We start from the raw sequence: 17,911 nt of genomic DNA, 5'->3' as shown, positions 1-17,911 counted from the left end.
GAGAAAAGATAGCTGTAGATGAAGGCAATGAGGTAGAAATTCAATGAAAACAATGAATGACTCAGAGATTAATATGCAATAATTTACTCTTGAATTACTCTTTCCCTTCAGGTTGCTGCCTTCAAAAAAAAGAAATCGCATCCTTGACTCCACATCCCTTTCTATAGCTCGTCTCTTACTCTTTTCCTTCACAACCTACTCATTGCCTCCATGACCTTTTCTCTCATTCATTCCTTGAGGCAACTCCTACCACCCTCTTACTCCTCATACATTACTCAATGACTCTACAACTGTTAAATCTAAAGGATATTTTATGACCTTGGCAAGCTTGCATTTCATGCTGTTGATCAGCCTGTCCTGGAAATGTTCCCCTTCTTTAGAGCCCGTGGATTCTTTTTTCCTGGTTCTCCTATGTTTATAGCAACTCAAGGGCTTCTTGCCTTTATGACGACATTAATGTTGCTATATCTCAGAGTCTATATTTGTGCCTTAGCTCTTCTCAATCTATTCTTCCTAATCTATAACTGACCCACCTTTGCAATAACTTAAAACCATGTCTCTATAGAAGACATCTCTCTTGAACTCCAGCCCTATTGCACATTGTGGCTTGAATAAGCCAAGAATTCTTCAATGGTCTGAAATTAACACGTCCTTTAGTGGTACCTTCTCAAGAAGTGACACTGGCCTGGAAGAATACTAAATTTCTACCTTTTCCATACCACTCATACAAAGCAGTGCTAAATTTAATTCCTAAAAACCTCTTGACTCTCCGATATACTTCATGCTCACCTCCAACACTGTAATAATGGACCACTTCATTTCTCACCAAATGACTATGGGGGCATTCCTAATGTGGGCATTGTTAAACTATGTTCTTAGAACTTTGGGTACTTCCTGGATTGCTGAGGGAAGGGAGAAGGGAGGCAGAACAATCAAGTCTTAAGTTCCTCATCCCTATCTCAAGCAAGTATGTACCCATCTATCTGAGGTTTCTAATAAGATTTCATTTGAGAAGTCAAGATTTTTGCTATTCAGAATATTCTAATAATTATTCTATGTCTAATCCATTTTCCATACTACAGGTATGGCACTAATGTGTGAATCTTATCATATCCTTTCCTTGATAAATAGCCTTGGTATCAGGCTTTGTTCAGAGAACCAGAATCAGAGTGATAAATAATAATAAATTTACTACAGGGATTAGACCCTACACTCTTACAGAGACTGGTGAAGATGTGTGGGGAAGGTTGTCATTTATGCATCCATATGGTGAGCTAAAGTCACTGTAGGTCAGCAGGATTGGCAGTCAGGAAGAAAACTGGAGGGACAGTGGGGAAAACTGGAGCCCGTGAGGACAACTGAACGTACAAGGTCAAACTGGAACCCACATCTGTCTCCTCTTGCCTTCAATCTTGACAAAACATGTGATGTGCAGAAGTCATTGTCTTTCACCACAGATCTGCACACATTCTTGCTGAGGACTCAGAGAAGCTGAAGGAGGGGAATTCATGTTCGGTAGTTCCTACAGGGAAATATCTTCCTGTCTCAGCTTCGAGAGTGTCTTGAGGAATTGTCCATGTAGATTGAAAAGGCCTGTCTCCATCTAACCCCTGTCACCTGGCACATTCACACACACTTTGCAGGGAAGTATTAAGTTATCCACGCCAAGGCAGGAAGCCAGGGAACAGCCTGTAGTAACCTCCCGCAGACAGCAGTGGGAGCAGTGACAGGCGGAGTGTGGTGATGGGTGGATTGTGTATGCGGACTTAAGTAAGATAGTTGATTCTGTCAAATACATCAGCGTGTGAGGAGACCTATGAGGGATAAGCTGTCAAAGGAAGTTTACACATCATTCCCTCACTCTATGAGGAAATCATGGAAAGAGATGTAGCTGTGAGGAACATATCAAATTCATTTACTGTGACTAGGAGTACAGGCCAAAGCGGCATCTTCAACCGTTAATATGATGTGCGTTCCAGAACACTCCACACTGCCTTCAAGTACTGTATTCCAGTAAGAGGGAATATCCTCTGTGACTTTAGTTTTAGAAAAAAGCATAAATGTCCTATGTTATGGACTATCCATAGAATAAACATGCTGCAGATGTGTTTATTTTTAGGGGGAGGTAATATGGTATTTTTACTTGCAGTGCTATAAAAAATAATATCTTTTCACTTTTTAAAAACAGAAAATGACAGGTTTCAGTGTATTTTACAGTTTAGAGGTTTTTGTTACAAGTATATATCTCTAGTCCAAAACCCTCTCCCAGTCTCCCACTTCCCTAAAGAAAATTCCAAATCAATCTGTGCATTGAGTTCCACTTCTCCTGCTCCTGTCCCAGTTAGAAGATGAGTCCAATGGACTCATTTTTATTAACTATTTTCTATTTTCCACACTAACTCAGGCCCATATTACCTCTGAATTATGAGAGCACAAGTCAAGAACCTAGACTGGAAATTCAATATGTGAAAATTCCAGCTAAGCTTAAAAACAATTCTTCCTTGCTCTGAACTCAACCTCTGGCTCTTATGTTGACACCTTTATTCGAGCTCTTTGTGATTTTCACGTCCCAGCATCCCCTGTAGGATTCTGTGACTATCCCCTAAAGGCTGACTACACTCCTGAGTGATGGTCAGCTTTTTGAGGTTTCCTTGGATACTTCCCTCTCTGCTGGCCAATGTTTGTTTCTTCAGCTATTAAAATACATTAGGAAGTCTTCACCCAGCCTCTCTGGAGTGTGGCAGTGTCTTCCAGGGAAAACTGACCTGGCTGGCTTCTCTGTTTCTCCTAACCTGCTCCCTCTAGGTCCTACAGGTTCCAGATATCTCATAAGATAACACCTTATAGGGAAATGGCTCTATTATAGATTTTTCACTAAAGTTAGGATCAGAAATCCCAGATAAGAAGACATTAAGTGTGTTATGCAGCAGTGCACTATAAAGAAATTGGTTTTCCAGCATGTTGGAAGGTGGTAGGCAAAGATATTCATCAGACATCCTGTCCTCCAGCTGTGCTTTCTCCCGATGAAGCAACCCTCTCATATACCCAGAATGAAAATGTGGTCTTGCTGACACCAACTTAAGTCCAAAAGAAAATCTGCTATTTCTCAAACATCCTATTGAACAGAAACCCATAGATTGTGAAAGTCCTTTATGAATCATGCTGCAATGCCAAAGTAGAAAACAACTGTGACATAGTAAGAATTGAACTTGTCAGAACTTGCAAGACCTTATCTTGTAAAGAGAGTATCGCCCACATGCTGTGTGTTCCCCATTAAGTTCTCCAGAGACCAAGAAATTGCACTGAGATTTGCTGTAACTTTCTCCTCTGTGTGGCCACCTCACTTCTGATTTGACTTTGCAAATATGGCCAATTAAATGAGAAATGTAATTTTACAATGCAGGAATGTGTGCCTTCCTACCTTAAACTATAGCCCACCTAAAATGTTGCAAACATTCAGAAGGTGCCAAATAAATACCAAGTATTTGGTATGGCCTTCAAGACTCTCCACAGTACCATTCCAACCTACATCTTCAGCCTTGTCACCCACAAATCCCATGGGTGTATTTTATGACTAAGTTGAGCTTAATTATGAATTGGCATTATCATTCTCCTCTTTCCCCTCTGTGCCTTTGCTCTGCTGCTCTCTTGATGGACTCTCCTCATGCCCACCTCTAAATATACAAGTCATCTCAAGCCCCATGTCAAGGCTGCCTCCTTCACACATCCTTGGTTGTTCTTCCCAAATGTGTGCTGATCTTTCTGTCTCTCTGCTGAATGCTTATTTTGCTTTATGAGTATTATTGTTTTTGCATTTTTCTTAATCTACCTTTTGCCTTTGTATTGCCATCATGAGCTCTTGTCTTTTTCTGCTGGACTGTAAGATTTTTAAATTCAGCATTGTATTCTTCGGAGTGAAAATGTATTGGCTGATTTAAATTGTATATTTTCAAAATGGGAGAAATCTCTTTTCAAAAAGCATAAGCAGAAGCTTCAAAGTGAAGCCAATAGCAGTGGTTCACAAACTTTAGCCGGCAAAGCCAAAGAGAACTTGATTTATGAAGTCTGTGATAGGTTCGGAAAGTTGCATTTTTAACAAGCAACCCAAGTGGTTGTGATGCAGGTGGTCTGAGCACCACACTTCGAGAAATGCTGCCAGAGAGATCACACAATTGCTAAAGGGAGCAGAGGCAGGTGGTGGCCAATGCGTGTGACAGACAATTATCAGTAATTTCAAACTAACCGGCTCTGGCTTCACACAACAGAAAGGTAGCACTGATACAGTGCACACTACAGAAAGGTGGTACAACTACAGAAGTGGTTAACTGTAAACAATAAAAGTCCCATGATTAAAAATGTGCAGTGAAGGGAAATTACACTGGACAACAGTTGTACACAACTTGAGAAATGAACATGTGGAGCTCTATTTTAGAAAAAATGAAAGAAATTTTACTGAACTGATTCTGTTGGCTTTGAGAATGAAAGGCAGAAATTTCACATAGATATCATGTAAGAAACTTACTTAGAAACAGTCAATCAAACATTAAATCATGCAATACCAGTCTAGAGCTTAAGATAGATAAAGTACCATAAATTAAAGAAAGAGTTAAAAATGTAGGAAACAATCAAAACTTATAAATTGTAACTGATTGCAAAAGAGGTATCTAGTTGCACGTAGGAATTTGTCTTTTAAACAGGCCCTGATTTTCTGTCACTTAAAATGTATATTTATTTTAAAATAAAATTTATATTTAAATATAAAATATGTTACAAGGGTATCCCAAGTTTCCTCAGGTCTAAAAAGCCTATAAGTAGAGACAAAAATTGTATTGATAGCAATGGTTTTAATCTTGCCCCTGCTTGCCCTGCAAAGGGCTTCCATTCCCATGACTAAGTCCACTCTACGGCTTCTGGGAGAAATCCAGAGGTACCCTCAGAAATAGATCTTCTTGTGTTATGCAGATGCTGAGTTGCTTGGCACCATCTGGGTGCCGCTATGTTTGCCAAGTTCCTATCATCTCTTGTCAGTCATCGCTAAGTACCTCCTCGTCCACCAGATGCTGTAATCTCCGTCCACAACCAAGTCATTCACACTACCGAGATGATAAACCTCCATGGTGTTCTTTTGCAGAATGGAGAAGGCTGCTTCTCTCTCCTTTGGTTCATACGACATCAGAGTGCAACTCTGAATGCTTGAGCTTCAGATCGATGTTTTAAAGAGTTTTTAGCCCTTTTTGCTTACAAGCACTCTAATTTTCATGGAACTTAGAAACCCAAAGGTGGCTGAGCCAAGAAGCTAGTATGAGTTACACACATACCCACCACTTTCCCAAATACCTACACACCTACTATACATTGTGCCAAGAGCGTCTCATTTCTCACGTTAATGAAATTCTCTTAATCCATTACCATCTTTGTCCAATTTCATAGTCCAATAAAGACCACTGCTACTGAAGTAATAGCTATGTTTTGTTGTCTAAATTAAGAACTCTACTTTTATAGTGAAATATATTCAAGGTGGGGGATGTTATATGTACAAAATATAGGTATACCTATGAGAAGCTAGTTTTTTTTTGTTTAATGTAAGAGCTTAATCTAGACACTACCAACTGCCTAGTGGATGCTTATATAAATTACATAGGCAGTGGCAGAAATAAAGTATTTTTATAAAAGTTAATCAAAGGTTGAAAATTGGTGAATATTTCTCTTTTGCCTACACAGTGTTTATAACTTAAAAAATAATTAATTGAGGGGTCAGCCCAGTGGCTCAGTGGTTCAGTTCACACATTCAGCTTTGGCGGCCTGGGGTTCACTGGTTTGGATCCCGGGTGCAGACCTATGCACTGCTTATCAAGCTATGCTGTGGCAGGCGTCCCATATATAAAATAGAGGAAGATGGGCACGACATTAGCTCAGGGCTAATCTTCCATAAAAAAAATAATAATAATTAGTTGATAATAATTAAATAGTAAATTGATGTTAGCTGACTTTTTTTTTTAAGATTTTATTTTTCCTTTTTCTCCCCAAAGCCGCCCAGTACACAGTTGTATATTTTTAGTTGTGGGTCCATCTAGTTGTGGCATGTGGGATGCCGCATGGCTTGATGAGCAGTGCCATGTCCATGCCCAGGATCGGAACCAGCGAAACCCTGGGTCCCCAAGGTGGAGCGCACCAACTTAAGCACTTGGCCTTGGGGGCCGGCACCATAGCTGACATTTGTTAAGTGCTTATTATGTAGGGCCTTACATGAGGTTAACTCATTTAGTCCTTACAAAATTCTATGAGGTAGGGAGTACTGCAACAATGATACTTCCCAACATAACAGCATGGTGTAGTCTTCATAGCCTTCAAGACAGCACTATTTTGAACTCCATTTTCAGCTGAGAACACTGAGGCACAGAGCAGTTGCATAACAGCAGCAGAGTCACAGACTAGTAAGCGGCAGAGCCAGGATTCAAATTCAGGGTTTGGCCTCTAAAGTCTGCCCTGCGCTGTGCTGCCTCTGAAATCAGAAGATTTCACATCGCAACTCCTATTTCTGTCTAGCTCCTTGGGAAAAATCAGATGATCTGGCAACACCAGCCCCTCATTTTGTCATGACCCCAGTGTGCTGGAGGGATGATGGCTGTTGCCCCGTGCCGGCACACGCACATAACCATTTTGGCAGTCCACTCCTCTCCATTGTCTCCCTGATGGGGAACTCTTTAACGTTATACTTGCCTTGTTGTTTTTCCTACAGTAGAGGTGAAGGGAAAGTGAAAGGTATCTTGAACCCAAAGGTACTTCGAGGGGGCTTGGTATTCTATCAGTCCTTCCTGACCCACTTATGTCACCACTGGCCCTGTACGCATGTGAGCTTGTGAATCTGGATCCAGGTTTTCAAACCAAGACCTATAAAATAACAAGGAATCTCAGAATTCTATCTGTAGCTATGTAATTTAGAGCTCCATTCCAAGGCTGAACAATGTATAGATTTTGATCATAGGCTTTGGATTAGACAGACCCAATTTAAATAATAGCCTCATCACCTATTAGCTGCATGACTAAGGATGATTAGATTTTAAGCCCTGAGCCTCAGTTTCTATTACTGTTTAGTGTATCTAATAAAATAAATAATATGTCCAACTCATCTGTACTCATTGAATGAATAAATGATTAAGTGAATGAAAATACAAATGAAACTTTATAAAGTGCTAAATGAGTATTGCTAATTTTGATAATTTTTCTGCATTAACTCAGTTTTGCATTTGAGTCTTTGATATTTTAATAGGAAAAAGAAAAGTGCTGATGTTAATCATTCAAGGCTACCTATATACTGATGATTTTGCCCTTGTAACTTCTATTCAGGAGGCTATGAGACAATGGTTAGGTAATTTGCTAAAGCTGCACTTTTCTTTGATCTATCAATGCTAAAGGCAAATATTTTCCTGCAGAGCTAGCAAACTTACCTGGGAATTGCCACTAAGATGCTGGTCAATGACTTTATTCCTCTAACAACTGAGATGATTTTCATTACTGGAATGTGTTCTCCATCTAACACCAGCCTTGAGGAAGTAATTATTTTCTTCAAAATATACTTGTGGTTTTTTATTGACAAAGCATTTGAGAAGGTGGATGATAGCAAAAATAAAACTATGGTGTCCATTATTTTCCTATAACATGTATCTCTTTGCATTCTAATGTTTGGATATTTGATTGGTGCAATATTAGATCCTTGGAGCCTAATATTACTGAGGGACCAGCCAAGTCTTTTATTGAAAGCAGACACTCAATAAATGCTTGCTCAAGAAGCAAATGAATGGGTGAATAAATAATTAAATGCATAGCAGGATGTTGCCTGTATTCACACTAGTTTGCATGAGATAATATAGACAATCAGCCCCAGCGACCAGAGACGAAGAAAAAAAGATGAAATCATGGTCTCAGCAGAGCACCCTTCACTCCAGTAGATTAGGGTCTCTCCGGATTTCCAAATGTAAGCAATGAGATGCAAAGCTGGCTTTAGCTACTCCTTTGAGCATATAATTATTTCCTGAAGAGAACTTGAAGGGGTTCATGACTGCGCCCATTAAATAGACAAAGATTTCCTAAAGTTGAAACCAACGGAGCATTTCTCATGGGAACTAGATGTAAAATAAAACTCCCAATGGCTACCCTATGCCACAGTAAGGAACCAGCTGTTTCCAGAGAATTCCTCTAATGTGTCAGGATCAAAGAATGGTGTGAAGCAGGCAATGAATGAGAAGCCCAGTTCCCGTGAAGCATCTGATGGAAGCTTAGACTATTTCGTAACTAAAGAACCATCAAGACATCCGTAAGCACACAACTCAGAATATAAATTATATTTAGCAAAAATAATTTCAACAAATGCTTACATTTTTATCCAGTTCCTCAAAACTTGGCATCTGTGAGACCTCAGGTTATTTTTCAGTAAATATTGCTATTATTGACTCCAAAATATAAAAGTATTTTGGTATGTTCTTATCTATTACAAGTATTAGAAATTAGTAATTTTGAAAGAAAAAGCACACCCCTAAGTGTAGCTTATGATTTGATGGTGGGAGAAATATGAAGATTTTAAATATTTCAATAAAAATTAATTTTAAGATGTATTAAAATGTGATTAATTAGAGAAAGAAAAGTCTCCCAATATCTTCTGAGATAAAAGTCTTTATGTTTTCTGAGAAATGTCGTATGATAGACAATAGCAAAAAACACAGAAAAACAATAACTTTCAATAATATATGATAGAGTAAAGCCATGTTTATTTAATTCCTCTCCCTAAGTAAAAGAAATGATTAGGAAAAAAGTGAGATGAAAATTCTGGCTACAGTGAGACTAAAAATGGCTAAAATCTCAAACCAAAGTCTTTTAAAAATGCCTATCAAATATTATTCCACTTGTTTTAAATCAAGGTAGATTCTAAAACACAACATGTAGTTCAAATAGCATGTACATTTCCCTAAAAGGTATTCATAGAAGGTGGATGATAGCAAAAATAAAACTATGGTGTCCATTATTTTCCTATAACATGTATCTCTTTGCATTCTAATGTTTGGATATTTGATTGGTGCAATATTAGATCCTTGGAGCCTAATATTACTGAGGGACCAGCCAAGTCTTTTATAGAAAGCAGACACTCAATAAATGCTTGCTCAAGAAGCAAATGAATGGGTGAATAAATAATTAAATGGGCACCTAACTTTTAATCTTTTTCTTGGAAAAATTAGGTGGAGGGTGGTATGGGAAAACCAATAGTTACCAATCTCTAGTGTACATAATTCTAGGGGGAAAATCAACAGAGGAGACAATCATAAAGAAAGAAATACACATCTCAGTCATATTTATTTCCAAAGAATCAATCTCCTAAGAAGTCATAAAATTTTCTACGGATGAAACAGTAAATGGTGAGAGAAATAACAATCAGTATTGTCTGCTGATGTCATTTAACATATCAGAGAACAAAAAATTAAACAAAAGACCTGTGACTTTCAGAGACGGCCACCTCAACTTTCAGCCAGGTGATTTCTATCCATTTCCACAGAATAAAATTCAAGGCTAGATATGTCCCCAGGACATAAGACATAGAAGACTGGATTTTGTTGTGGAGTGCTTTCGGGATCAACACTGACTGGGAAGTGAAGGAAGCAGTATTGGGTAGAGTGAGAAGTCGGGCTTTTATGCAGTCACAATAAAGGTATGAACTGATGTCACCATGGTTCTGGAGTTGGAATAGCCCTATAGAGTTGTCCCAAATTGGCACAGAGGAACAGCCTTTTATAACCTGACATTTCTAGTTACTGAATGCTTCCAAAGAGATTGGGCATCTCTCTTCAGCTGACAACAATTCCTAAAAGATGGAGAAATGAGTGCTTTATTCTTGAAGTCAGTGGGTGGACATCAGGGCAGCACATGACGGTGTTCACTAAACACATTCTAATCAGCAAAACATAGTACAGGTACTGCTGAAAACAAAGTCTATGACGTGAAAGATATCCTTGAGGAAAATTATCAAAATCTAAAGTAAAAAGGAGCAATGATACATGATCCTTACAAAGGATATGATAGTTAAAGATGGAAGACAAAGGATGTCCAGAGTATGTATTATTAATATTCTTGAACAAAACAGAATGATAAAAGAAGAAATAAATTCCCACATGATGACTAAAATAAATGAAAAACTGAATAGTAAGTTTAAAAGGAATAGAAAGCAAATGACTCAGAATACATTAACCCAATGATATTGTGATGAATTTACTGAATTCAGGTTTAGAGAAAGAGTTCCCAGGAAATTGAGATAGAATCAGCAGATAATCTCCATGGGGGAACATTAGGCTGATTCCTTATTGTTTCACAATAACATTTGGTGCCAGAAAACAACAGGATAATACTTACAAAATCTTAAAGAAAACATTATGTCACAAGAACTTTTATTTCCCATTCTTTTTCACACCTAAAGTAGACATTAAGATGTATTGTGATATAAAGTTCTCAGTGAATCTACTACCCACGAACCCAGCTTTAAAAAAAAGTTAAAAGCTGTAATCTGAAGAGCTAACAGATGAATAAAAATAAGGAACTCAGAAACAGAAACCTATGGTTGGTACATAAGAATTCAGAGAGCACTGAAGACTAATTTAATTATACAACCAAGGTATTTAAGAATTTAAGTCTAGAAGTAAGGGAATAATGATTTAAAAACAAAATATAAATGTTATAAATCTTAACAATGTAAAAACAAAAATGAGGGGGCAGGAGAGAAAATGGATGTATGAGAAAGTTTAGTTATGTTCATTTTTCTGCCTTTCATGGTGGGAACTTTCCATCAAGATAAACAAAACAAAATATAAATAAAATCCATTTATGTGTTGTATGCAAGTATGTAAAACCAAGGGACTCAAAACGATTATAAGCTTAAAAATTGGGCCAAAGCATAAAAGGGAAAAGTAAGGAAAAACCAAAATAAATCAGAAGGTCATAAAAAAAGGATACACTCCAAAATGACATTATAAGTGGTATTTCATCAAGCTACATAAACCATACATGCAGGAAACACTAAACATAATAGATTGAAACACAATGATGTTTGACTAATTCTTATCCCCTTGACAACTGAACACAAGATAAATAAAGTTAGAGAACTTGAATAAAATATTACTAATATTAGCTTTCCATATATATATATGGAAAGATAGACAGTCCCATATTAATATTTTTACTCTGATATTAATAAACTATTTTTGGGAAATAAATGGAATATATTTTAAAATGAGCCTGTCTTTTAATAAATTTTAAATGTTGTATAAAAATCCTTCTACAATTTATTTTTATACCCTTTGTTAACAAGTCTTTGAATCAAATAGAAAATCAGAACCAAACTTGGAGAATACCTACAAAATAGCAAGAATGAAAATAACCTCTATTAAACACATAAATACACTAACAAACAGAAAAGAATGAAGAATGAATTGAACGCCCAACTCAAAAGTTAGAAAAAGAGTAGAGAGGAAGCATTATTAATGATATAAATATAAATTAGGAGTCAGAAAACAGAAAGCAAATAGACATAATTCTAATACTAAGATCTCAGATATAAGAAAAAATAATAAAATAGAAAAATCATACATATTAATTAATATAAAAGAGGGGGAAATATAATCTTATAAAATTGGTTACGAAATGGGGAAAATTATCTAAAAGAGAAAATATATTTTTTATATATTGTATATATAGTGTGTATGTATATATATACACAGACATGCATGAATAGTTCACTCAAATGAAAGATGATTTGAATACTAGCTTGAAATGGATCATTTTCTTGAAGAATATAAATTGCCAAAAGTACTTCAAGAAGAAATAGATACACTTGCATATACACTTGAGGATAGAAGAAACTGAGAAACTTTCTAAAGGGTTAAACCTCAAACTTGAGCCAAGTTCTATGACTTTAAACTTCAAGGAACAAATAATCTCAAGACTCTTTAATCCTCAGCCCTCAATTTACTCGACATATCAGCAAGGTTTGATAGAGTTGGCCCTGGGCGGCCCTTCCATTCTACTCCTAGCCCAGCCCAAGTCTTCTCCATTAGAGTGGGTTCTCATTGCAACTAGTGGAAACTATATTTTGCATTTGCTCACGCCAGCAACCTTCATCCTCATCATCTATTCTTCGCTTTTTTCCATACCATGCATCCATTCCATCAATAAATCCTATGACCACCCTGGTCTAAACCACCGTCATCTCTCATCCAGACTATCCATTTCCCTTCTCTCTGATTCTCGCACTTCTGTCCTTGCTTCATTTCTTTCTTTTTTGAAACACTGTTCTTGTACACCTTGTGCACCTACAGTCTTTGTCAACAAAGCAGCTAGAATGCTGTTCTGCCAAAAACCAGAACACATTATTGCGCTGTTCAGACCCCTTCCAAAGGTTTCCTATCTTACTCAGGGTAAAAAATACCTTGAATCATCCAGAAGGGTCAAATAACCTGATTTCCTGTTACTTCTCTGATTTTGATCCGCATTATTCTCCCCCTTGCTACACTAGCTAGACTGTTCTACTAGTCTTTCTTGTGACATGTAAAGAATGTTGTGGCTTCAGGGTCTTATCACTGGCTATCCCCTCTGCTTAAACTGTCCTCCCATATAACTGTGTGGCTCACTCCATCACCTAGTTCAAATGTCAGCTTCTCAGTGAGATGAAGGAAACACAAAGAACTAAATCTTAAACACCCCGCAATTCATGAATACGTTCCTCAGCATGTCTAACGCAATTATCAAACTGAATTTTCAGGAAGAGAAAAAATTCTACATATATTGCATGGACGCTCTTGGTTCCCTATAGTGAGACTTTGGTTTGCAAGTTTCCACAATTTGATTTGAGATACTCAGCCACATTTTAAATGCCGTTCTTTGCTGCCTTTATTGCCCTCTGGGCTCTCAATGATTCCCTCAACATAGTTGTGCCTACATCAGCTTTGGTAATTACCCAAGCTTTTTTGAGTTAAAATAAAGAAAATGGCAATTGAATGAATATAGTTCTATTTTGGCCTACGGTGAACTTAGTTTTCTTTGTCAGTGTCTTTACCATTCATTCTACAGCTGCATTCAACTTCTTAACTAATGTGGAGCTCTAGGGAAGAATTTCTAAGATGTTTGGAGAATCAAAGCAAGTGATTCTAAATCAGGTTGCACTGAGTTCATTTTAACTGTAATTTACAGATGTGCTCTGATTTCTAAAATGTGTAGTAGCATAGTATATGAGGACAGCTTTTCTTCTGTACTTTAGGCTTAACTCTCACTCATTAAACATAGTATGTACTATCAATAGAATGATTTGAAACACCTGACAACTATTAAACAAACAGTAATTCATTAAAACCTTGGGGAAGTTTTCTCTTCTGCAGTATGAATAGCTTTTCTTTTACTCCTGCACAGAATGCTAATGCAGATAGCCTGTGATCAAAGTGCACTGGAGATGTGCTTTTAGGACAGAAAGTCAACCCACATTGGCATTTTCGTTTGATTCTTTTGTTCAGCAAAATGCCACTTTCAGCAGAAGTCAACGCAGAGAGGGAGAAACTGACAATTCTGAACAAGGAAATCAGGCAAGGCTGAGATGTTCTCTGATAGTCTGATAAATTTAAAAGGTTTTCCTTTGCAGCCCAGCCTTTGCCATAATATCCTTTCTCTGTTGTGGGCGAAGTGACTGACTGGACAGCTCCAGCCTCTCCTAGCTGGCAGGAACGTTCCTAGAAGTTGACAAGCAGCCCACACAATGTTGCTTGTACTTTTATTACTGAAGACAGGCTGAGAATGCATTGCTGGCTCTGATACTCATTGTTGAGGCTGTTACTAATGAGGTGCCTTTTTTCTTTGTTTCCTAACCAAGTGAGATTCTGGATAGATGTCTTATGCAAAGTCACTAATGTGGTTGTTTTTTGGGTATGGAGCTAGACAGTCCTCCCAGACCTGTCTCTAACAATCTACAATGTAAATGGCTCTATTCAGTGCATGTGCACTACTGATGCTAGACTTTACACTTTAGCATTATTTCTAAATTCTTTTTAGGAATATTTAACTCTCATTTAGTCCTACTTAAGATGAAAAAGATATATTTAAATTAAAAATTAGTCCCTTCTTAATATCTCAATCTGATATTTTATTCCACCTGTAACATGGAACTCTCACATGGAAATATATTTAACATTAAAAATCATGTTTCAAATAATATTTAAAAAATGAGAGATATTCGTAACATAATAACAGAAACAATAGGTTAAAAACAAAAATATGATGTGATGTCAATTCTGTAAAACCATATGCACCTCTATTTGTATTTTGAAGGGTTAGTAGTTGGAACCAAATAAAGACTCCAGAAATAGACCCAACTGTGTATGGTCAATTATTTTCCACAAGATAATTCAATGGAACAATGATAGTTTTCTCAACAAATGTTGCTGGATCAATTAGATATCTGCAGGCAAAAATTAAATAATAAAAGAAACCTTGACCTCATGCCATATAAAAAAATCAATCCAAAATGCATCATAGACTTAAACATAAACCTGAAACTATAAACCATATGAAAGGAAACAGGAGAAAATCATTATGACCTAGGGTTGTCCAAAGATTTCTTAGATATGATGCAAAGAACACAAACTTACATGTAAAAGATTGTTAAACCTCATCAAAGAAAAACTTTGCTGTTGGAAGATTGTTTAGAAAATGAAAAGACAAGTCATAGATTGGAACAAAATACTGCAACAGCAAAATATATTAAAAAAAAAAAACTCTCAAATTCAATATAAAGAAAAAAAAAAAACAGAAAATGGGCATAAGATTTTGACAGACATTTCACCAGAGAAGATATATGCAAGATGGCAAAGAAGCACATGAAAACACACTGTCAACATCATTAATCATTAGTGGAAGACGTGCCAGTCTTGGAACTCTGATGGGTATGGCAGAGTCTAGCCACCTGGGGAAGAACACAGATGAAAGTTTGTACTAGATGCCATAGCTCTCTTCCCTGCTCCACCCACAACCCCCAGCTCAGCACAGAGTGAATGGTTTCTGTCCATTTTGTCCAGTCGCCTGCTTATCCCCGAGGAGGGAAAAAGTTGTTAGAGATTCCCAGAATCTTGAGCCAGCCTGATTGGTGGGGGTCTTCACCTGTACAAGGCCAGTTAGTGAAGACTGGGAGAGGTGCCTGCTTTGTCCAATGCACAGGCAACTTTTCTAGTCAATTGTGTTTAATTTGTTATCAGCTTAGACTGTTATAACTATAAGATATTTTATGTAAGCTTCAAGGTAATCACAAAAGAAAAAGTGAAAGAAATCAAAACACATCAATAAAAAAATCAATAAAACACAAAGGAAAACAGAAAAAGGGGAAAGGGAAAATCCAGACAAAAGAAATACAAAACTAACAGAAAACAACTAACAAAATGCAATTGTAAATCCTTCCTTATCAATAATTACTTGAATGTAAATAAATTAAACTCCCCAATCAAAAGACAAAGTGACTAAATGGATTAAAAAAAGAAAAGGATCCAACTATATCCTATCTAAAAGAAACTCACTTTAGGTTTAAGGACACACATAAGCTAAACGAAGGAATGGAAAAAGGTATTTCCTGCAAATGGTAACCAAAAGAGAGCAGAGTTGGCCGTATTTACATCAGGCAAAATAGAATTTGAGTCAAAAACTATCAAATGAGAGAGGGAGGAAAAGTATTTTCTAATGATAAAAGTGTTAATCCACCAGGAAGATACAACAATTATAAATACATATGCATCCATCTGACAAAAACTGAAAGCAAACACTGAAAAATCTGAAGGTAGAAATAGATAGCAATACAATAATAGTAGGAGAAGTTAATATCCCACTTTAAATAATGGAGAGATCATCCAGATGGAAGATTAATAAGGAAACAGAGGACTCAAATATTACTATAGTAGACCAAATGGCCCTAACAGACATTAATAGAAGAGTTGACCCAACAACGGCATAAAACACATCTTTCTCAAGTACACGTGGGTCTTTACCAAGGATCAGTCACATTTTAGGTCACAAAAGAAGTCTTAACAAGCTTGAGTTTTAAATCGTATCAAGTATCTTTTCTGTCCACAATGTAATGAAACTGAAAATCAACTGCTGAAGCAAAACTCGAAAATTCATATGTGTGTGGAAATTAAACCACAGACTCTGGAACAACCATGGAGTCAAATAAGAAATCAAAAGGAAATTGGAAAATACCTCAAGACTAAAGAAAATGAAATACAACATACCCAAAAGTATGGGATGAAGCAAAAACAGCACTAAAAGCGAAGTTGATAGCAATAACTGCCTACATTAAAAAGAAGAAAGATCTCAAACAACTTAATTTTACACTTCAAGGAGTTAGAAAATGAAGAAAACAGCTAAACCCAAAGTTAGCAGAGAAGAAAATAACCTAATGGAACAGAAATAAATAAAATAGAAATTAGAAAAACAATAGAAAAAATCAACAAAACTAAGCATTGGGTTTTTGAAAAGATAAACAAAATTAACAAGCCCTTAGCTAGACTAAGAAAAAAAGAAAGAAGATTCAAATACATAAAATGAGAAATTAAAGAAGAGGCATTAGAATTGATGCCACCAAATTAAGAAGAATCATAAGAGACTCCTATGAACAATTATACACCAACAAATTGGATAATCTAGAAAATGAGTGAATTCCTAGAAACAATAACCTAATAAGACTAACTCATGAAAAAATAGACAGTCTGAACAGACCCATAACTACTATGGAGGTTGAAGCAGTAATCCAAAACCTCCCAATAAATAAAACCTAGGACACGAGAGTTTCAACTGTGAATTCCACCAAACATTTAAAGAAGAAATAATACCAATCCTTCTCAAACTCTTCTAAAATATTGAGGAGGATGGAATACTTCCAAATTCATTTTATGAAGCCAGCATCACCCTGATCCCAAAGTCAGAAAATGACACAACGAGGAAAGAAAACTACAGGCCAATATCCCTGAGAAATATAAATGCAAAATCCCTCAACAAAACGCTAGCCAACCGAATCCAAGAGCACACTGAAAGACTCACACATCATAAACAAGTGGGATCTACCCTTGGGATGCAGGATGGCTCAACATTTGAAAATCAATTAATGTGATACACTACATTAACAGAATAAAGGATAAAAATCACATAATCATCTCAATAGATGCAGAAACACTATTTGACAAAATTAAACATCTTTTCATGATAAAACTTCTCAACAAACTAGGAATAGAAGGAAATTATCTCAACATGATAACGACCATATACAGAAAGCTCATTCTTTACATCATATCCATTGGTAAAAACTGGAAACTTTTCCTCTAAGATGTGGAACATGGCAAGGACGTCCACTCTAGTCACTTGTGTTCAATAAAGTACTGGAAGTCTTAGCCAGAGCAATTAGGCAATAGAAAGAAATAAAAGGCATACAAATAAGCAATAAAGAAGTAAACTTGTCCCTATTTGCAGACTACATGATCTTATGTATACAAAACCCTAAAGACTCTACACACACACACAAACACACATGCAAACACAACTGTTAGTATAAACAAATACGGTAAAGTTACAGGGTACAAAATCGGCATACAAAAAAATCAGTTGTGTTTCTACACACTAACAATGAACTACCCAAAAGGAAATTGGGAAAACATCTCATTTGCAATAGCATTGAAAATAATAAATACTTAGGAATAAACAACTAAGGAGGTGAGAGACTTGTACACTGAAAGCTACAAAACATTGACAAAAGAAACTAAAGAAGACGCAAATGGAAAGACGTCCTTTCCTCTGGATTGGAAGACTTAATATTGTTAAACTGTCCATTCCACCCAAAACAATCTTCCAATCC

At 36.6% G+C, this 17,911-nt stretch overlaps 1 long non-coding RNA gene across 2 annotated transcripts in view; it reads left to right on the top strand.

Moving 5' to 3' along the window:
* The first annotated feature begins 877 nt into the window (after positions 1 to 877).
* LOC139084025 (uncharacterized) overlaps positions 878 to 17,911 on the top strand; it is a 70,174-nt gene continuing 53,140 nt past the window's right edge. The window contains exon 1 of one of the 2 annotated variants that reach the window (XR_011541310.1): positions 878 to 967. This is a non-coding gene — a long non-coding RNA (uncharacterized lncRNA). The remainder of the gene's footprint in view (positions 968 to 17,911) is intronic. The other variant, XR_011541309.1, reaches the window with a different exon arrangement.

The sequence above is a fragment of the Equus przewalskii genome, chromosome 1, assembly GCF_037783145.1.
Source record: "Equus przewalskii isolate Varuska chromosome 1, EquPr2, whole genome shotgun sequence".
Lineage (NCBI taxonomy): Eukaryota > Metazoa > Chordata > Mammalia > Perissodactyla > Equidae > Equus > Equus przewalskii.
The sequence above is the reverse complement of the archived record's forward strand: the minus strand, read 5'-3'. Positions and strand labels throughout refer to the sequence as shown.